Source organism: Varroa jacobsoni, unplaced genomic scaffold (assembly GCF_002532875.2).
Source record: "Varroa jacobsoni isolate VJ856 unplaced genomic scaffold, vjacob_1.0 contig00580, whole genome shotgun sequence".
In the NCBI taxonomy this organism is placed as follows: domain Eukaryota; kingdom Metazoa; phylum Arthropoda; class Arachnida; order Mesostigmata; family Varroidae; genus Varroa; species Varroa jacobsoni.
The window spans coordinates 75,526-93,660 of NW_019214493.1; the positions used below are offsets into that span (position 1 = coordinate 75,526).

General features: G+C 40.1%; 2 long non-coding RNA genes across 2 annotated transcripts; both read right to left on the reverse strand.

The window, feature by feature from the left end:
• Positions 1-4,354: 4,354 nt before the first annotated feature.
• Positions 4,355-6,252, reverse strand: LOC147751999 (uncharacterized). The gene is made up of 2 exons (XR_015315304.1): positions 4,925-6,252; positions 4,355-4,575 (listed from the first exon to the last, which is right to left on the reverse strand). It is a non-coding gene; the product is annotated as an uncharacterized LOC147751999 (long non-coding RNA).
• Positions 6,253-10,040: 3,788 nt separating this feature from the next.
• On the reverse strand, positions 10,041-11,407 carry LOC111271408 (uncharacterized). Its single transcript, XR_002686854.1, has 2 exons — positions 10,875-11,407; positions 10,041-10,207 (listed from the first exon to the last, which is right to left on the reverse strand). It is a non-coding gene; the product is annotated as an uncharacterized LOC111271408 (long non-coding RNA).
• Positions 11,408-18,135: the final 6,728 nt, after the last annotated feature.

Consider the following 18,135-nt stretch of genomic DNA (forward strand, 5'->3'; position numbering starts at 1 on the left):
TGGCCTGCGCGTATATAATTAAACGCAACCAGTCGTTAAGGCAATTCTACGCATATATATATATATATATATATATATATATATATATATAAATCCATAGAATTGTCTCGACGACAGGTATATATATTTTTTTCTGCTTAGTTTAACGTGAGAACTTTGTCCTCCAAAGCGTTTCTAAATGTGGGTGATTTCCTGAAGAACTGAAAGTATTTTAGTGATATATTTGCGAGAATCCCGTCAAATGCAATGTTTATTCAATCTTTTAAAATGAATTTCATGAAAACACGTTTATTGAAATGTGGAAGGACAGACACATAAGTCAGCTTAGCCTTATAAGTGTGGCAATGCAGACCGAATTTTCTCATGTAATAATAAAACGAAATATAGCGGAACTGTTGTTTTTGAAGAATGGACAAAACGTCTATGTGAATTATTTGACCCTCAATATCTTTTTCGTACCTTTTATCCTCGCACGGTTCTTCGAATTTCACAGTCTGTAATTAAATATAAACAAACTAACTAGTCACAACTGCGTAGACATTCTCTCCTTATATTGTTATTATTATTATCGAAAATCAATCATGGCGCTATTCTGCTGACTCTGAAGTACACATACAACGCTGACCGAAGAAGCGTAAAGCTTCTACATTCAGCTGCACTACAGGGTTCACAAACGTTAAAGTCTCGAATAACTAGATCCTAGCTTGTGATTAATGATTTTGAAAATAGTTGTCACAATGTTTCGTGTGAAAAACAATGTGTCTATATTTGCTATGGTATGAGTCATCTAGATGTCGGCAAATAGCCAGCTGTGCTTATTGCATATACTTTATTAAGTCGTTGAGCACAGCCATTTCCGTCCGAGGAGAACGAAGTACGTTCATCTTGGATGCCTTCCAGAAGTTTAACATTGACCATTTGTACTAACAGAGAAGCGACACTTTTTACAAGCAAGCACTATGTACGTTTATATCAGTCAGTCAAGGTACGCTTGGCGCTACGCTGAATTTTCGGCTTTCGAAGATGGGGGTTTGAAGTAGACGATTTGTTAAAGCATGAAAGAAGCTTTCCGTACTGAACTCACAGATAGACATCCACTATTCTTGGGCTTGAAAAGCAGAAGCAAGCAAATAACGAATATGAATATGGTGGTCGATTTAAATTGGCTCCAGATGAATCCAACAATAATAAACAAAGCCAAGTCGATCGATATTACCAATAATAGGCGGAACCTATCAATATCAGTGAACTCACCTGGTTATTAAGTAATGCAATAAATGCAACTTACGGCACAAGTATACAAATAATACATCGAACTGACTATGTTATACAGATTTTCATTTTCCGTGAAAAAAAATCCCCAAGCATGAGCCACAAATACTATATAACATTATTACAATACAGAATTCAGAGGCATTAGCACAACTTAACGAGGACACCGATGTTGTTTGTCATATGTTTGCTTTACGACATGAGTACCACGTATGAGATAGAGCGTTATCTTGGGCAAAAGTTCAAAAGATATTGCCCATACGGCATAGGTACCAGCTTAACCATTGAATACTAGCACTGACATTCGACGGATCAATTTCGACGATCGTTTTTGTCGTTTGTCAGGTGTTTGTCGTACAGTAGAGCTTATAGATACTTTTCCTAATGCTAATTCGACTAGATACCAAATTGCCAATTGTGGTGCATTCAATGAAGCACCTAGAGAAGATCTTTATTAGGCACGTTTTCCATGATTTTCTGTCGCGCCTGTCGAAAAAATCGTCGCTATATAGTCGCTAATTTACGTTCGGTGAAAATCATTGTCTAGCTGGTTTTAGGTAGACGACAGAAGACAGCTTAGCGTTTAATCCAGACACGCTAATACTAGATGGTATGGTGTCAGGCTGTAGGGATATTGAAGGCTGTTGGTTGAACAGACTACAGCTGGTCTTCTCCTTCTCCGCATATAAACCCGTTCTGCCTGTTAGTTGATAGAATAGGGGTGTACGATAGAAACCTTTATGATCCATATGTGTGACAAGATCACTATTAACAACGTTTGGAAACATCCTATAGTATTCGATCCAGGCCAAATGTTATGATACAAATAAACCTTGGATCGATATGAATACATGTTAGTACATTTTTGTCCATGTTACATTTTTAACTGATCAAGTGTAAAAGCGGCCACAATGATCAAGGTAACATAAAGTTTCTCGAACCACCTTATGTGACATTTTGTCGAAATCACCTGTCGGTCCGTTGCTAGACTGCTGCTGCCGGAGGGGGCCCTCATGCTGCATGATCTCTAAAAAATCCGTCACATAGGACAAATATTGAATATACTTATTTGAATGTATACTAAAAAGGCTTCTTCCATACGACCTAACCTGAAAATTGAAAATTCGCTCATTCAGAGTACGTTGCTAGACAAGTTCAGGCTTAAAAACAATACTTTTTCGTGATTGCCCTGTATCTCTCCTAAAATGGTTCATTTACTTAAAAAAATATTTATTGTTACAGATACAGACTGGCTAAATTAGAATCGTTTGTGCAACCTTGTTCATTCAATGTGAAGCTGCACGCGTACGTACCCTCTAAAAGCAAGCTAGGGTTTTTACATATTGACTTTCCTTCGACATCGTAAGCTCAATGGAAGCCAGATGCCTATTGAAATTTTCAATTTTATAACCAGAAGGTAGATCTTATGCTACTTTAAAAATGTTTAACTTGTCGAAGATCCAGCATCCTTGGAATTGAAAAATTGTGGTGTTTAGCATATACAGGCCTCCACTGTTGAAATCCTATACTATGTCATGGGCAGCATTGCAAACGGTATAAACATTGGAGTAATTATTACAAGGTAGACCTATGATTTCGTGCTATTTAGCAAATAACATTGGCTTTGCGATTTGAAGGTTTACCTTTGCACAAAAACTTTCTTTCAGTCTGTAGGACAAAGGATACCAGTGAAATACGAAGAGTGTACTGAATCTGAAGGGTAAGATCTACGTTCAGCGGCTTAAAGAATCGAGTTGATAACTAATTTCAATTACCGGTAGACAAACATTTAGATATGCATCAGATTGCACTGTGCAAAGCGAACCTGTTTTTTTCTTCGTTTGGAAGACGATATCAGTTTTTCTACTGATGTCAGCCGTCCATGTTTCCAGTATCTGATACTAAATGTACGAATCAAGTATTTGATAACAATAGGTGGAAGGCTACAGGGGAATTTTATTGAATGCATAAATCATTTTCAAGAATAATTATAAAGGTGTCTTAGTCTAGGTTAGTCAATTTCAGTTTGAAAGAGTATAATGAGTTTTAGCAGAGTTTATGCTCTTTAGGTGAATTTTTTTAGGCTGACCGTAGAAATATTCAGGGGCAGTAGCACCAAAGGTAAAGCTCGAAGAACCCAGGACTTATGCAAAAACTTTCCAAATAACCATACCTAAGCTAAACGTTTCGAAACGCCCGAGCCAGGAACTACTTCTAAAGGTTACCAAACACATCGACCTTCGATTTGCAGCGAAGTTAAGCGATGGCCTTACCTTGATCTCCTGTAAAGGTACTTGGTTGGTAGAGTAGTTTAAGACGGATTTCGTTGTAAGTAGGTTGGATTTCGTGACAAAATAGAAACACTACAAGTGAAACTTTTCGAAATTTTGGGAATTGTTCCATGCTCGGAGAGCACGCTTGATTTACGAAACGAAGTGCTAATTAGAGTAATTAATATTAAAAACAATATTTTATCACTTTTCACTATTTAAGGCTACTATAGAAAATAAATGAATCGAGCATTAAAAAATAATATGCCTGTCAAGTATAACAGAGGTTTTGCGTCATTTGTGACTAAATTATGAAATGACAGCTTGACTTTTAACGCAATGTTTATTCGAATAAATTAATGCTTTTATCTTACAATACGAAGATGTTAAATATGTTTTTTGTTTATTTTACCCTAATCTGTTTCTGTTTATGTTCCGACTGTACATATTCCAACAAAACGAGAAATAATTCGTAGTTTCTACACAATAAGAACTTTGCCTGAATTGACAATGTATTCAACCACTAGACAGATCACGATCAGGTCACTATCAATTTTTTTACGTTTTAGTTAACAACTACAGGCTTCCCGGTCTCGCTGGTTCTTTCTAGCTGAGGCACCTGCTACGCCTTCTTCATCGTTGCCTCGTGCTGGGCGAAGCGCGAGAAACCTTCTTCAGAAGCTACGTTTTAATGCTGTTTGTTTCATAACGAATGTATTAGCCTGCTTATTAAGATAAAACGACTTTTACCAAACGGCATAAAAACGTGAATTTATCATATAGTTTATTTATAAATTATCGCCACTCCCAAGTTAAGCGGCACCAGTTTTATGGCAAATGCATTTATTCAGTGAATGAGGATTACACGCGTAAACTAATCTCGGGTAGTTTGGCCTTAATTGTGACATGGCCAGCTGACACGCTTTTGAGTAACCCGATTGTAGCCAGCTATCCCGACAGGCCCGGGTGTCAAGACGAAACGTCCCATTGGCGAGTTGGCGAAGGTCTTGACATCCGATGAATAGAGTTTGTTCTGCTTAAAATAAAGCAGTCAGAAACCTTTATCTTTTTGGGTTAAAGAATGATGGATCGTTGAAGAAAGTGAAAGAAGATAATAGTTATTTTGAGCACTTTTTTTCAGAAGATGCCGCTGTCGTCATCGTTATGCTAAATGTTGCTATCTAGATGAATTTAGCCGCTCCGATAATGCATGAACCAAAGGGGTTTGCTAGAAGCTTTATTGCCAGTTAATGCGACCGTACAAAACAGGCCATCTGGTGCTAATATCATTAGGCGGTGCGCTTGTGCATATATTTGTGAGAATGTGTATAATCTGTGTCTACAGTCTTGCTGATCTTAATAACTCGAATTGGTGCACATACCACTGGGGCGTGGGCTAGGCCCCCAGACGTCTCCGAAGCTTTTGCTCATAGGCAGGTGCCGGATGTTTGACAGCGCTTCTAAGCGCGTTCCTCACATATCAAACACACAGCGGTACAAAGATGATACACCTTAAAACTAACAACACTATAATACAATCACCATCATTATAGGGACTCCCACCGATCAATTAGATTTTAGTCTAAGTAGAACCGTATTATTATTCTATAGTTACATCCTCTGTCATGTCCGATAAGCCGATCGTCAGCGTGAACCGAACAGATGCTGCCGTTTCGTTGTTGAATTTACCGCATTTTTTCTACTACCGAATGTATTGCTTCGCATAGTCGACTCTCATTGTCAGATGTATTGTTCCGGTTATCGATGTACAGTGTAAACTACAAGTATTCCACGTGCTGGACACACAGTACAGGCAGTACAAATAAAAATGGAGAAAAGCTGCTGCCCTGCCGATCCACTCGTCCGCAAATTGCCAGTAGTTACACTTCGTAGCTGGCTCCGGTAAGGACACGCCCTCAGCAACCTGATTAATGGTCCTTCCCGTTAGCCACCTTTCCATGTAAACATTTTGATCATGAAGTCTACCGAATCCTCTTTTTTCTTTTTAAGGTGAAGATCACATGGACTTAGTCGGCTTTAGGAGGGCCTTTAACATGCCGTCTAGGCGTTTGGCCTTTTCAGACGTTCTTCTTTTCTTGGAAGTAGAAGCGAAGGCACACAGGAACTAGTAACACAAATCGCATGATCAACTCTAGTCATACATGGCTCTTCGGCATCGAAGTGGCAAGTGAGAGACGAACTACAAGAACAGCACAGGTTCAAAGCAAAAGCTCACCGACTTTTCTTTCGCTGCCAGAGCTTGGGTACTAGTTAGCTAGCCCACGCTCGCCTAGACACAGACTACAGAGACGGTTAGCTGGTCTGTGTGTCTTGAAGACGTCCTTCACTTAAAGGTTGTCAGACGGTCGTTCGGTCTTGGTAGGACCCTTAACCCAGCGTCAACCCGGTACCCCCCACAGCACTTTCGAAAGAGTGAAATTGGTGCTCTTACTGAAGGTGGTGTGGATGGCGGCGGCAAAGGCGCCCACTAGCACTAGCTCTAAATGACTAGCTCTGCTTGCTTAGTAGCAATCTAGACTGTGGTTCCTTGCCTGCTAGCCATGGCCGTCGGTTTCTTGGATGATCGTGGGTGTCTATTCTTTACTGAGAATATGAACAAAGGAGAGCGCGGCTGCAGTTGTGGCACAGTTGTGGTGAATTGCCTTATTAGATCCGGCGTGCTGGATGTTGGAACCCGCCGCTATTGGGCGTCGGGGCTGTTCCGCTAACAGTGTCGGAAGCCCTGGCTAGCGGAGAGCCATCCAGGCGGGGCAGGCGGCCCCCATCCAATCAGGGCCGCCCTTAAGAGGGAAAGGGCCCTTGTGCGGAGGCAACAACCAGCAGGAGTAGCAGTCGCAGGTCTGCAACAGGCCCTAAGCCCAACCTTAATCCCACCTCACCCTAACGTGCGCTACTAGCACTGCCTTCGGCCGTGCATGAGAATCTACCGCGCGCTATCTACAGATAGCTGTATTTAATTTGGCGCATCCTAGGCCCGATTCGTTTCCATTACGTCCCTGCCTTTTCCGGCGCCTGTCACCTAACAGGCGGCCGGCATAGCCACTCAGGTTGGCAGCCACCAGCAGCGAAAAATTTGACGAAGGGAACAACAAGACAGAGCTCACATCGACCGAGAAGCGGCCAAGTAACGCAGTCAGAATCACAGTGATGCTACCCCGTTCCATGGCATCTCACTACGTCCCTCCCCCCATAAATAGAGGACCCAACGCCAGAACAACATTCCTTGTTAAGTTTCTTTACCCAATCGCATTGGCTCGGTTGCTCAGTTTCATCTTTCCCCGAGGTTTCATGTCCTTTGACTGCTCTACGAAAACGGCTCCGGAAACCCTTGCCTAGTCCCGCTAAAGAGTTTCCCCACGACACCTGACTTCCATCCCTTTTTCGACCCATGTTTTACACCAACCCAAACCGCCAACCGTATCACACAATTAACCCACTAGCAGCAATTTGCAGCTCGTTGGTCTGCCGTCGCTAGAAGATGATGAAGACGACAGACGCAAACGCAGGCGACGCCGACGATAATGGCAACCCTGCTATCACGTGTTCGCCAACACATTTGCTCCTCTCTGCAAAAAAGGAGGGATTTACAAACTATTCCTTCTGTGAAGATAAATCTCCCTCTGGTGATCAGTTTCGCTGACCGCTCCCGACACCCATCCTCTATTATTCCACCGTTCACACAGATGAAGAGAGTCCCGTCGCTTCCACCTACAGTAAGACACAAGCTATTCAGCAGCCATGTAAGCAGATACATGTACGCCTACATAGCATTTTCCAAAACGGAGCTAATGACGATGACGGCGCGTACGATAGTGATAGCAGCGACTATGTCAGCAGCTCATGCAAAAAGAGCAGAAGCATCGTGATAGCAGATTTCAGTGTCTGTATGGCACGTATACGGCATGGTATCACATGCCTATTTCTGGACAGGAAGACACAGCAAGGTACGAATATTTCCTACTTTCTCTGGACTCATTTGGGGTATGTATATATGCATACTATCGACCAAACGTGCATTGATATTAGGCTTCAAGCTTTTAAGGCCAGGTAAGACAAACAGCGATGGTCGCGTCGGTTGCAATTTTTCTATGATTTTGTTCAAGCAGGTAAAATGTGTGACCATCTTTTAGCAGTGAATACTTAACCTCGCGGTTAAACGAAGCTATAGAGATTGTTCGTTATAGTTGAATACTGTAATAGATGACCTACCTTAAACTGTGAAAATACTGCAACTCATATCATAAGCAATAATCTTAAGTAAGAAGATTCTTATTCTTATGTAAGTAATGCACATATCGTTTGCTACGCTTACACAAACCGGATGTATCCAAACAAACTCTCATATTTTCTAAAAATGATTTTTTCTTTCTTGTTTCGTTTTTAGGAGTTCACTGGGACTATCGTCATTTTATTCGAAAATGTCCTTCTCTATGACCACTTACACGGTAAACGCCATAGGACAACTCGCTGCAAAAGGCCTGATAACTTCCCCTAACTGCGAATTCAAATAACTTTATATATATATATATATATATATATATATATATAGACCTTCCTCAGCTTACACCGCTCTCATCAGCGTTCAAAGGGAAACTACGATCTGACAAGCATTTAAATTCAATAAAGTAGACTAACAAATCAGATTAAATGCCAAAGCACCGCAAGTTGCACCTGCCCTTCTGAAATACATAACGAGTACCCAAAACACTCGATTGCACATTTCCATGTGCACTGTAGAGATACACTAAACGTAATTGCCCCTTTGCAAGATTACGCTTAGATCTTCGTCGTCCATTATGGGTGTAAACTACGCGGAGTACATAATAATGTTTTACTTCTGTTCTGGGCCAATAAAACTTACTTTGCAGACTAAAAAGGATACGGGCATAAAACGCCCGACGCCTATAATATTCCGAAAACTAATCGACTGCCTTGGCTGAACCTATTTCTATCATTTCAAGCTGTCGTTTAACATGTAGTGTGGTACTTCCTTGATTTGCAGAGTGTACGGTTTTATCAGGACATAAGAAGGGATCTTGGAGTCTCCCCCGAAGGCTACTCGATAATTACGTACGGTAGCATCATCGCTGTGGTAAATTTCTTGACGCACGCTAGCATGGCTTCACCAAAAGAAGATCAAATTTACCAGAGCTACTTGGGCCTGAACATAACCACGCTCTGCCTTGAGACCGTAAAATGGCTCCTGAACCTGCCGTTTGTTTCGGTTCTTCACGTGCTTTGCTCGTGCGAACCATACAATTCTATTACAAAGTGTAGCCCATTGGAACTAATCTACGACCTTTCAATTTCTGTAATGATTATTTGCTTGCCCGAACGCTCATTCTCAAGACTGACAGTTCGCTCTTGAAGGCTAGGCCTTTTCATATTAGAGCTAGCCGACGGCTGACATCTATAGTCACTACTTTACGGAATATATACTAATTTTTTTCAAGGTGCTAACCAGTAAATCTCGTTTACAGTCATCGTCTCTTTTTTTTTTAGTATTTTCCATGGCAATGTAAAACCTTGACTAAAGTTGCTATAAAATTTTTAACTGCAGAAGAACCCATTAGATTCAGAGCCATGTTCTTTAGGACTATTTCCAAAGTTACCTTAACTTGGCATATTCGTAAGTGCAAACAAAATACATATTGACAAGATGTAAATCTGCACAGTTATATGCAATGAAAGCGATAAACTGGAATTGCGCAACATTGTCTTCATATTTTGAGTTTTACGTCCGGTTTCGCCGTCTGGAATTCCATCGGACGGTTCGCGCGCTTCCAGCATAAAATGAAGTTTGTCTGTGGCCGAGTCCGTACCTAAAATTCGTTTCCCACTAGGCTATCACGAGGACAATGCAACGTTATCTAGATGTCTAATCCTTTCCACTTTGGTAATGAAACAAGTAGTTTTTAACAACTCCTTAACACATATAAAACTTAACAATTTTGCAGAAGAAGAAAGTAACCCATATAAGATTTATACCCAGATGTTGCCGCAGTAAAGGTCTTGATTGCACTGCTCTATGCTATTACAGAAGCTGAAAATTGCGAAAGCGGCCAACCTACCAATTCGTGTATGTAACCTCAGTATGAGGATTCTTAAATAAAGCCGGAACAGACAAAGCTGAAAGTATGTACATCGTGCTGTTTCAAGCCCGCGCCCTACCTCAGTGAATAGTGCGCCGCTTCTATGTTTAACCGCTTATACACTAATGCAGTTCTTGCAACGAGTTCAAAACAGATTTATGAAATGATCCAAGTGTATTTACTAATGTAATGCGACTGAAATGATATATCAATGTGAAACCTCTAATGGAACGCCTGGCCACTCTGGGAAATACGGTCCACAGATGACACCGTTTTGTCAAAACATCGGCGTGTCAGGCCCCTGACTGCGAAGATGACATTACCGCTCATGATTCGTCTTTAAGTAGAAGCTACATTTGTTTCATATGTTAAAAATAACTTTAGCAACAGCAAAGTACAAATTTATTGAATCTTTTCGAGATGACACAACTTCATTCATATTCTTGAACCTGGGTTGGAAGGATTTGAGTAGACAAACTTGCCCATTACGCATCAATCTCGCTTCGGTACAAATCAAGCGACTACCTGTATTATCAGTCTTCCTGTTTTTGCCTGAAGGTAACCATATTTTATCAGTGGTTAACGTTCCGTCGGTTAAAAAAAAAAACAGTAAATTTTCAGGGTTTTATACATTATTTGCCATTGGCAACGACTCTTCATAGTCAAGTCGAATTAAATTCGAAACCTGACGTTTTAGCGAGCGTCTGACTTCATGACCAATCTTCACTGCTTTACTTAAGAAGATAGATGTACATGAAAAACATACACAATGGTTCATGTAACATCAACACACTTCATTCATTCCAAGATGTCATAGACTATAAGAAAATTGTCTTTCTTCTTCAAAGGTCTAACTCAAAGACGACAACCGCAGAATATTGTCCAGTCACTAACACTTTTTAATTTGATTTGAACCTATAGAAACACGTTGATTCGTACTACTCGGTAAGCATATCTATTTGAATAGATAATAGAAATTTATTCTTTTCGTTTTATCAATCGGGATATGTTAGTAACCGTTCAAAGAACATAAAACATTTTCCTACAATTGCACAAATACTATAACGAAGCTTCGTAAGGTTATTCAGCTACTGCACTATTTTTGTTATGCGAGTACTTTAATCCGTTCTTGTTCTGCCACTACCGCAACATTACATTTGGCTCTTTGAAGATAAGATGATGCTGTCTTCTCTTATAAAATTCGTTCATGTTTACGTACATATACAGAGCGCGCGTTGTGAGCTCGTTTCTTCCGCTTCTAAATGGTGGCAGATACAAAAAATTGTTGCCACGAGGTGTAAAACCCCATTGAAGAGAGCTGTTTATGGACATGCGTGCTGTTGAGGGCAACGATGCGGTCGAAAAGATAATAGCTAAGCAAGTTCTCATTCACCTTTTGGGCCTGTGGACTCAACAAAATAGAGCTACCGGCACAGGTACTCGCATTAGCTATGAACATATGTTGATCGAACGTCCTGAATATGTTTATTCTTTACTAGAACAGAACAATAGTGAGCTAGATCCGATAAGGTCTGCAAGATATAATGATCGCAGGACCGAGTGCATGATCCACATGTCGGTTCAGGACAGCTGTAACCTTTTGATGCCGTGTCAACACGTTGAAACTAGTTCACATATAGATCAGGCGCGAACTTGAGCGCGAGATCCTTCTCTCCAGTCGTTTTTCTAGCCACTGCAGTAGTTCGAAGCAATGTATTATTTGCTTCGATTCACGCGGTGTGGTGTTTGCCAATGCAGGTAGGTTGGCATTTACTCTATAACACCTGTGCCTATTCACGTTGAACTTTACCGATGTATAAATCATGGCTTCAGAAATTCTATAGCAACATGCATTGTTGTCGGGACTCAACGTAACGAGGCTTGGCTCTCTACTACTAGCGATCTTAATTCTTTTAGTCAACATATAAGATCATAAATAAATAGATAAATACGATTAATCATTTACTACTATAAACCAATACCTGAGCAGCACCGTCAGACATTCGTTTTCGAGCGCACACGATCCATAATAATTTTGATCCTTGTCTATAGCGTTGTGGGAGGAATAGTTGAACGCGGAATTTCTATACCGGCGATACATTTAATCAATTCCGCGGGTTTTTTTCTTCTGTAGAGTATTTCTAGCTAGCAAACGCTGTCATGACTTGACTTCATGCTTCGAAGGACTAGTTCCGATTTCAGCGGGTCATTAATTAATCGGAGCGTCATTTCAATGGAACCCTTGAAACTTCATTCTGTCATGTGCCCCAAACGACATCATTTTCGTTCCCGTTTAAATGGCCGTTAAAAAAGTACTATTATTCATAAACGATCTAAATATTTCCTGCGTCAATCTAACATCTTTATTGAAGGTTATGACCTGCTCGATCATTTTGTTGGGGTATTACAGGTAACTGCAGATATCACAAGGGGTCGACAACAGCACCAATTTAATATACAATATACGAACCACAATCATACAGAGTTTTCAATATATAATAAAGTAATAAAATCATGTTATCTATTATTATTACATTCACACTATCACAGCATCTGCTGTCAGTAAATGCTGCACAAAACTGCATCATTCCCCTCAGTAACGTGCGTTTCACTAAGTGCCCCATACGCATTGAACACTGAATCTCAGCAATCGTTACGTCATGCGGCTATTAGTTATGGAGTTTTCTCTCATCAGCGTCAACTTTTGAAGAACTTCCATCACATGGTTCTCATTAAAACGTGCAATTTGTCGCACAGATCTGTTCAGAACGAAAGATTCAAATTGTATGGCGCAAGCTTGATGAAACGATACCTAGGATTAATTGATTCCAAGGATAAACGTGGATTACTTTTTTGACTGTATCGTATGTATTGTCTATATCCTTTCAAAGTTGTCTTTTACAAGCATACACTTGCGGAACTAATTTACATTGCTAAAGGCATAACCGAACTCAAGTTCCTGTATTTAGCCAAACAATTTTTCGGTTTCTCTTTCATTTTCGTCTATCGAGCCAACTTGTATAGATTTCATCTCTAATTTTTTATTACTAAAAGTGGCCTTATTCAATGCTCGGTTGATGCAACGTAACGACTGATCCTTTAGCAGGGAAATCGTTATTAACAGTGAAATATGGACTGGCACGCTGTCGTCCTTGAAACTCACAAGGCGCTCTCATAAAGTGGTCGCTGTTTACGCTAAGTGCAGTCAAGCAGTTTTTTGAGATTTGCTAGGACTGCTTTTTGGTGATAATAGAATAGACGAACGAAAAATTGTTATAGTACTGTCAATGACGATTTCTCATTATATACACGTTTATATATATATATATATATATATATATATATATATATAAGGTTGTGAAGGTACTTCCCAAAAAAAGAATCGGCTTTTATATCACGGAAGTTAGTGAATTTACCTGCGTGAAATATCGACACTTTTTTAAAGTGTCTTTGGGTCCCCATCGGTACTAAGCGCTTAGAACCTTACATGACTTGAAAACGTTTCAATCAATAAATAGATCATCAGCAAATAAATCAATAGAGCAACTAATTCGTCCAGTTTGCTCTTTATGGACACTAAAGGTTCGACTTGTTGATCTTTTCTTAAGATTAAGGTAGACGTTATTTAGGTCGAACTTCGAAGCTGCGTTAGTAAGTCACTGTATTTCGTGAATAGGGTTCGCCGATGAGATTAGATAATTAGAAAGTAAAGTAACTGATTGACCCTTGCGTACCTACAATAGCTGTCAGCGATTTTCTCCATAAGTCCTTCTGTTTAAAATCACACATTACTCGCCGCTCGGCAGGACATTTTCAGAGGCCATTTGATGTTTTCTAATTAATTTTCGAATAAAGTGAATTTGTTCGGTTGTCAATACCTGTGTATGCGAAGCGATTTCGGTCGACTCAAAATGGTTATCTCACATTGAGTTCGTTGATGAGTCGATAGCCAAGGGAGCGCTGATTGGGGACGGCCGATTGTTCGACAGTCATACTCTGCTCGTTATGCACGGTCATAAGCATCGGTTGCTTCTGCCCGATTTCGAACGAAGGCGAGGTCTCTCACCCCTTTACAGCAGGTATGGCCTTCTAGCAATATTCAAGACGAAAAACTACGCTGCCGTGTACGACTAAACCGTATCTAGAAATGTATGCGACAACTTGCGCTAATTTTTACGATAAATATCAGAGAAAATGGCAGACGATTCGCATGGTCAGAGTTATGGGCTGGAACTACGTATGTTGAAGTAGAGTCTAAGCAACGATTGCTCTGACTTTATAATCAGTACACTTTTTCTCGTTGGTAAAGTAAAATAACTTGATAATTTTTTTAGCTATGACGTAAGAAAAGATCTCTTAACAAGAGATTTATATCAAGTCCTCATAAACATAGTGTATTAAGCTAACCGATCATTGTAACGGAGAAAATGATTTCCGACCATTGGATTATGAAAAACGCTAAATAATTAATTTATTGTTTTTTCTTTTTTTTTTTATAGAAAGATTTCCCTTTAAGTCCCTCACGCTTTTTCTTAGTAACAGTATTTAGCAAGACGAAATATCCATGTAGCTAGTAATTTATTCTTCCTTCTTTAAATAGTAAAAATACATTCGTTAAGGCACATTTTAATATCAAATATAATATAACGTTAATGCGGCATATATATAGCGTCAACCAACTGCAGACGATCAGGAGGTTGCGGTGGTGCTGAGACCCGTAGCCATAGCCGAAGTCGTTCGAGTATGCCAGCAGTATGCCTTACCCAGCAAAAGAGGAAAAAGCGTGAAAGAAAGCTCCGCAAATAAAAAAAAATATATACCTCTTCTTTGCCTTTATAATCTATTTTCTATGTTTATCAAATGGTCCTGCTGTAACACAGGAGTGAAACAAGTCCATAGACGCCTGGTGCTGAAAAGTATCAAAAAGAAGCAAACAGCATTAACGCGTTGTTGCGCTGATTCAGTTTTCAAGACCCCCTTTTTAAATATCCGAATACAATTATAGACCAATAATGAATTTCAACTAAGATCTGATAGAACAGTGTACATGAAATTGATTGTGATGAAATTGATTTTGCAAAACCGATGACACCAACCGTAACATATACACTTGTTTAGGAGTGTGGTGTAAGAGCTTACGTAGGTCAAATTCGCGACCTTATCCATTCTCTTGGCTATACGGTAAGCACAGTATGTTGTAGGTTAATAAGTTAGTAACTTTTTTTTCACACTGTTACAGCAAATGCTAAACCCACGCGTTTCAACAATGACGACTACCCTATCGGTGATGCTAACGTTTCTCTCTTGGATATCGTTTCCTTTAAAGAGCCCGATATACAAGCCTTTGCAATCATACTGTGCCCTCTCGCTTGTACCATAAAGTAAAACAATCACTTTGGCTTAAGCCTATACACGTGTCGCGTGGTAGAGCTGGAATCTAGATCAAATCTAGCTAGCAAAAAAAAAGCTAGAAGCAATTCTACTATTCGAGCAGTCTCAATAAATTACTTTATCATTCATCAGTGTTTTTTTATGTAGGATGTTCTCATTGGAGGTTACAGTTCGCTCGATTAACGATCCGGAAGTTCTGCAAATTGAAGCGGCTGTTAAAGTACCCTCTTCAATGGTACAAGAAAATGGTGTGTGCGTTCAACCGACCCTACGGTGATGCTTCGGGCGGCAGCCTCAGTTTGTCAATGGCGGACGCATCGAAGGTACACCAACGCCGCATTCGACGTGACCCGTATACTTTGTTTGTGCTTATAGTACATTCAGTCTCGTTGCCGAAAGCCACTTAGTTTTTCGCCTCGTGTTCTAGACGTGTAATTCGTACTGAACTGACGTTCGAAATAGGGTAGTTAGACGAATCGGGAACCCGACCCACGTGTTTATTCGATTCTACAATGCGTTGATCGCCAGAGTCTATCCTTAACGAGATTTTCTGGTTTGTATCACTACGGGAACACTACTTTCTCTTATGTTTTGTCACACGCATTAACGTGAAGTCTATGGCATTGGCGGTTCTTTAAGGACATAAGACTTTTAGCTCTCTGGGCCCCAGACATTTAATCGGCCAAATCACGGGCGCCACGCCCTACTGTTTTCAATAGTGGGGACTTGCATAATATATAGCTAAGTATTTATAAATGCATCATTGTATCTGCGTATTACTATTCTTAGCAATTGGACGTGCCGACATTTATAGAGAGAACGGCCGTGAACTTCATGATCTGTTATGCATAAAATATACTTGAGTATATTCTCGCTTAATTATTTTTACTTCAGGTGCTCCACATTAGCTGACAAGAGAAGCAGAGCGCCTCATATCTGTCGACAGGTGTATCATATTATTGGTTAATATTGATTTTTCATTGAAGTATCATTTGTCCTCCAAATCGCGGTTATAATTTACTTATGCCAGCATTTTTCTGCATAATGATGCACCCTTTTCAAATGACGTAGATATTTCTCTGAGTTCATTTCTAAAACAGACCGCCATAAACAGGCTGCTGAGACGTCAGCGCCACCACACGTTCCTGGAGATACACTGCCAGACCCAGCAAAGGCCTGTTGGCACCAGTCTATCTCTCAAGATGCTCAGCGAAGCCCAATGCCGCTTCAAATGATCCTAAAGCTTTGCAATGGCAGCTCGATATCTCGCCAGCGTTTCTCGAAGACGGGTATACAAATGAAGCAGGTGTATGAAATGATATTGTTGTTATCTTTTTGCCCAAACGTGAAAAATCTAGCTAGATAACTTTTAATGGAAATTAACATTTGGCGTACAAGGTTTTAAGGTTGTTAGAACTTGCAATCATTCGATCACCGTATTCCAGTTCATACTCTCTTTGTTTACATCAACGTGCTTGCTGTTACTATGTACTATTTGCATGCACTACGAATGATATCAGAACACGGTACTATTTTCTGAGCTGAAATAAGATCTTCATCGCCATCTCAGCCATCACTGGCTTTTCAGAGTCTTAGGTTACCACTTTCGGAACTATGTTCTTTATCCCCGGCTACGAAAGCACATCCTAAACGTTCCTCGGCGCCTCCATCACCTACGCACAACATCAAAACCTAAAACCCTGTTGTTGAGTGATCACGTACGAACTGTTGCGTCAGATCTGCCAACATCGTCCTTATCAGAGAGCGGCATTTTTTGAAAGCAAACCACGACCAACTGCATGGAAACGCCCAAGCACTAGAGAAGTGCAACTTCTCAGAAGGAGCTTTCAAAAGATCGCTCACAACCCAGTCTTCCATTCTGACCCAAAAACTAGGTGAGCTGGAAAGAAAAATTGAATTATTCGCATGATTCGTAAAAATCGTCCATCACACGGGCTTCGTCAGCTAGCGTACACACGCTAATTTGAATTTCGGTTAAGTAAAGCTAAAACCGCACTCTGATAAAGCAAATACCAGAAATGGCACAAGCGGTATCATGTTTATATTAAGCTGAACTTAAGCGTACGTTCAAGCGGCCTGTAGTTTCTAGCTGCAAAAGAAGCTGCGGTTTCAAGCCTACTCGTGGAAAATATTGTCGTGTTTCTCTAAAAGAAAAGATCGTTCTTTATTTTTCGAGAAAAAAGTAAATTTTAAAAATTAGCATATTGTTGTATTCGATAAACATAGCTGTGTCTGTGCCTTTGTCCGCGACAAAGTCGAGCCCCTCTAACCAGTTTTTTTCCAGTGGCGTGTGACCAAATCACGTAGGTGATATTGCTTCTATTGGGAACAGTACGAATATACATTTGTTTACGGGAAAGCATGGTTAAAAGTGTATAGTCCTCTCTGATCTTCAATAAGTAAGTTACCCAGCAATAAAAATTAAGCATCTCTCTAGGCTAGCTACTCAAACTACTGCCTGTTGTGAAGGTATAATTTATTCTCTTTCCAAGTACTTGCTTAGAAGTATTTCGAAAGATAGAAGCGTACATTTTTAGTCGTCATTTGGAGAAACATTTTCGAGCGTTTCGAGTGTTCTAGGCCCATTAAGTGAGTACGCTTAAAATTGTGTAGAAAATTGCTAAGATATAAATGATAAAAAGTATAATTTGCTATTTATCAACAAGGGACAACTGAATGAGATCCTTGACAGAATTAGTAGCAGTTAATTACTAATTAACATGATACAGCCATTTGTAAAGCCTATAGTATAAACAGCTGGTCATTCAAACGTTTCATTCAACATTCAAAAGTAATTTTTTTTTCGGATAACACTAATTTAATTAATAGGCCTTTATCTATAATCCTAGCATTGCAACTGTACGATAACCATCCTCGAGAAAGTCGTTGCCCCTTGACTCGATCTCGAATGAAAATACGTCAGTTTCGTGCAACCCTTGTAGCGACGAGGTTTTAGGATTAGGGCTGGTCGATATGTCCCATTGTAGTTGCAGGTAGGACCAGTTTACTTCACTATAGAGCTGTCGTCCGGATTATTATGGGACAGTATGATCATATATAATTATTGA